Source organism: Phoenix dactylifera, unplaced genomic scaffold, assembly GCF_009389715.1.
Source record: "Phoenix dactylifera cultivar Barhee BC4 unplaced genomic scaffold, palm_55x_up_171113_PBpolish2nd_filt_p 000100F, whole genome shotgun sequence".
NCBI classification, from domain to species: domain Eukaryota; kingdom Viridiplantae; phylum Streptophyta; class Magnoliopsida; order Arecales; family Arecaceae; genus Phoenix; species Phoenix dactylifera.
The window spans coordinates 168,063-172,028 of NW_024067682.1; positions in this window are offsets into that span (position 1 = coordinate 168,063).

Genomic DNA, 3,966 nt, shown 5'->3' on the forward strand with positions numbered 1-3,966 from the left:
TCTTCCTCGTTTCACGTTGCGATAAGGATGGACTGAAGCGGGATGAGGTTGAGAGATTTCTACTTAATCTCCGGACGCGTTGGAGCTTGGATGATTCCGAAGAGAAAATCTGGGAGATAAATCAGTTCGGAGTTTATCCATGGATATGCTGGGATTTGAGGTTGGGAACGGATGGAACGCGTTGTGAACACGCAGTGGATGTGCTTGGACACGGCTGGGAATAGAGGAGGTGATCTGTGGGATATTGGAAGGATGCGGAGGAGGCTCGGATGGCTCGGAAGCTTGGAGGGAATCTGGGATGGAGGAAATCATGGCTGGAGATGAAGTTAATCTGAGCTGGCCATGAGATATTCGGACGCGGAGGATCATGTGGCTCCATTCTGAAACAGGGGAAAAACTTGGATTCAATTGACAGTTCAGATGAAGCTTGCTTGGAAGCTTGGGAATGGCTGGCCATGGGATAAGGATGCATTTGTTGGCTTGACCCGAGATGAAGGGATGATGGGATGCACGCGGAGATGGTTGAATGCTGTCGCTGGGTTGAATCACGGGAGGGGTTTCGAGCTTATCCGTGGGAGAAGAAGTTTATCCGGAAGAGGATGAGAGTTGGGAATCTAGTTGGGATAAGCTGGGATGGAATCGGTTCGTGGGAGAACAACGGGCGTGAGGGATGATGTGTGAATTGGAGGAATGGGGTGAGCTTTGGGATCCGTGCGACGATAGATGGTATGCTTTGAGATCTGAGAGATAAATAATCGAAGGGATTTGAGGAATTGGATCATGTGGAAAAAGAGTTGGAATGAGTGGGAAGAAATTTAGGTGAACTTGTGAAGAGTCAGGAATTAATGGAAAGCACTGGATTTTGGAGAAGAGTTCTTGGAGTTGACTCTGAAGGATGTAAAATTGTAAAATGATGCAGTGTCAGTTTAGGATTTTTCTAATTAAGCTTGACTCGACCTGCATACATTAAGCTCAATCAGTAAATAAATAAGTAAAACTCGAATTACCTTTAACAATTTATTAAAATGCAATGATGAAGGTAACACATTTTTTTTAGTTAAATTTACAAAATATATGAATTAAAATAATGATAGGTGTTATGAATAAGATATTAATTTATGCATTATTTAGCACTTATCAGCTGCTCATTTATATAGGAAAGCATATTTTGTTGTTACTTGGGCTGACGTAGCACATACTGATAGCCAGGTAACGGCCGATAGTACGGCTATGATGCGGGAGTCAGTCCATGTAGGCGGTGTGCAGCACTGGTCGGGCACAGACTGTGGTGTCGCCACGACTGTTGGCTACTAGAGCCATCGGTTGTTAGAGCTATCAGTCCTTGTTGACATGTGCCAATTGTTTACGTCGGTTTATGTCTAAGGTCAAAGTCGTTCTGGCTCGAGGTCGAGGTGTCCAATATTTTCTCCATCCTTTTTCCCACTTTCGATGTCGAACCACATTCCAGTTCGGGCGATACAACTCAAGTCATCACCTTAATCAAGGGCGTGACCTTTGTCAGGGGAATTAAATGCGTCGATCGGCCTTCTTGAAGCGTCATTGTATCTGGGGTGTCCCAAGGCATCATCCTTGTGGGATTTTCTTTGAGGCATCATTACTGCAGCGATCCTGGTGAATCATCGCGCCGTATCTTGAGCTGACATGTGATTTGATCTACCTGAGTAGCCGAATCGATGCTTTGATCAGGCCCGTTCGTGCTTTTTATATAAGGGTGGCCCCTCCTTTCAATTTATACTTCTTGCTTCATTTGCTCCTCTGCCTGAGTGCTCAGGCGTCTAGGCTCCCGAGTGGTGCACCAGTGAAGTTCCTCATCTCAGGCTCTGGCATCCTCCGCATTCTCTAGCTTCCAGTGGGTATCTGCTCTTTGGCTGCTCGGCCCTTCTCCTTATTTTCTTTCTCGCTTCCTCGTCTTCTCCTTCATCTTTTTCTTCATCACCATGAGCAGAGTCGAGATTAATACCTCTAAGAAGAGTTGGTCGTTCGACCGCTCTTCTCAAGCTCGGAAGCCATCACCTCCAGGTGAGGCTGAGTTCGAGGTCCGGTTGGGCCCAAATTATGAGGTATCCATCTTTATCTAGGAGGAAATGGACTTCCTTTAGGCTTAGCATTTTGTTCCCCCTGAGTTCACCTTTGAGCTCGCTAGTCTTGATGTTTGGGTGACTAGTCCTTCTCCTTCTCGGCTCAGCTTGTACGAGGAGATTCTGATGTTGGAAATTATGTCCTAAAAGTCAATCGTCAGCCTGTTGATGATTGAATTGTATATGAACTAATGAATAAATAAAAGTTTATTTGACATTATTCATCGCATATATTTTGTATATCTTCTTGAACTCTTGTAATGTGATGAAGTCCTTAGGACTCTTTAAAAGATAAAGGAGGATTTGTCTATGAGTCCTTAAACCTATTCACGACCAAACGATGTGCTATTACTAGGACAATAGCATTATCAAGAATAGGTCGTTGTGTGTCATATCGTTGGTTGTCCTCTTAACCAAGGAGTGTAGAGACACTGATATGCCACACAAGTAAAGTATAGGAGTACACTTCACTGAACATGACTAGTTCCGGAATACTCTGCTGTCAAGAGATGTTTCGAGTGAATATGGGTATATGTGTCCCTCTGACCTGAGATCACCACGGTAACTAGCAAGCAACTCACTGTACTTTGGTACCGGACTAACTGAGTTTCTAATTCAGTGACGGAAGGTTACTGGGTGCAATCAAGTACTTGCGAAATTGGTGTGTGAGTCAAGATGAAATTGACTCCTCCTGGTGACAGGAGATAATGCCATTGTGTTCAATTTAGCAAAATCTTGGCCAGGGTAATCCTTGTGAAGAGTCACAGAATTTCTAAAGTTGAAACACATTATGGATGAACTGATTAAAGAGTTGACAGTGAACTCTGAAGTCGTCCTGAGCATTTGGAGTTATAGGGATGAATTAAATGGTAACCATAGTGCAAGGGTTCTTGAATGTTGCTTTGCAATCATACGGCCTATCCGGACGTCGGGTACCATTGCTAGATGGTCACTTTGATTAGTACAAGAAGTTGTTCTTGTGCTACCGGCATAAGTTCGAACCTATGGGTTCACATGCATAGAAGTTTCTAGGTTGATCGAATGACTGATTGATGATTAAGAATCATTCAGGGATAATTTGGTCAATTCGATTGACAAATTATCCTAAGCAAAAGTTGCAGTAAAATAATTATTGAATTATTGAAGGATTAATTAAAAATTAGATTGCTAATGAACTCAATTAATTGAATAATTGAGCTTAGGTTAAGCTAAATTGAATAAAATTCAATTTGGGCTACATCAGGGTTTGACCTAATTGGATTGGGTTCGATCTGAGTTGATTAGGCTCGACCCAATTAATCGAACTTGACCCAATTGGATTGGGTTTGACCCGAGCCTATTAAAAGTTCTTATTTAATAAGGATTCTAAGTTCAAAAATTCATAAGAAGAAGAATCCCTAGATTTTAGGATCTTAGCTTTCTTTCTTGGAGAAGAAAGATACCTCATCCTTATCCCTAAAAGCAATGGTGCCTATCCTCTTAATTTTTGGCCAATTTTTGGCATGAGAAAACAGGAGGCATGGGGCTATTTTTCAAAAAAATATGGCACCTCAAATCTTCCTATAAAGATAGGAATCAAATCTCTAATTTGTAGGAACTGCATGGCGCATCAAGCAGGGTGGCGTGCAGCTGAAGTTTGGGGTGCAATAATCCCCTGATTTTTAGGGATTCATGGCACAAGATTAGAAGAGAATTTGTTCATCTCTTAGTTGCCGATTCTCCAGAATGTTTTGGAAATTTTATCAGCCAAATTCATTGACCAAAAGAGGTGTGAGGTGTGAGGCGTGGGGGGTCTTTTGGCTATAAAATGACCCCCACGCCTAGGGTTTGCATTAGATGGTCTTTAGAAAGGGTTCTAAATTCTGAA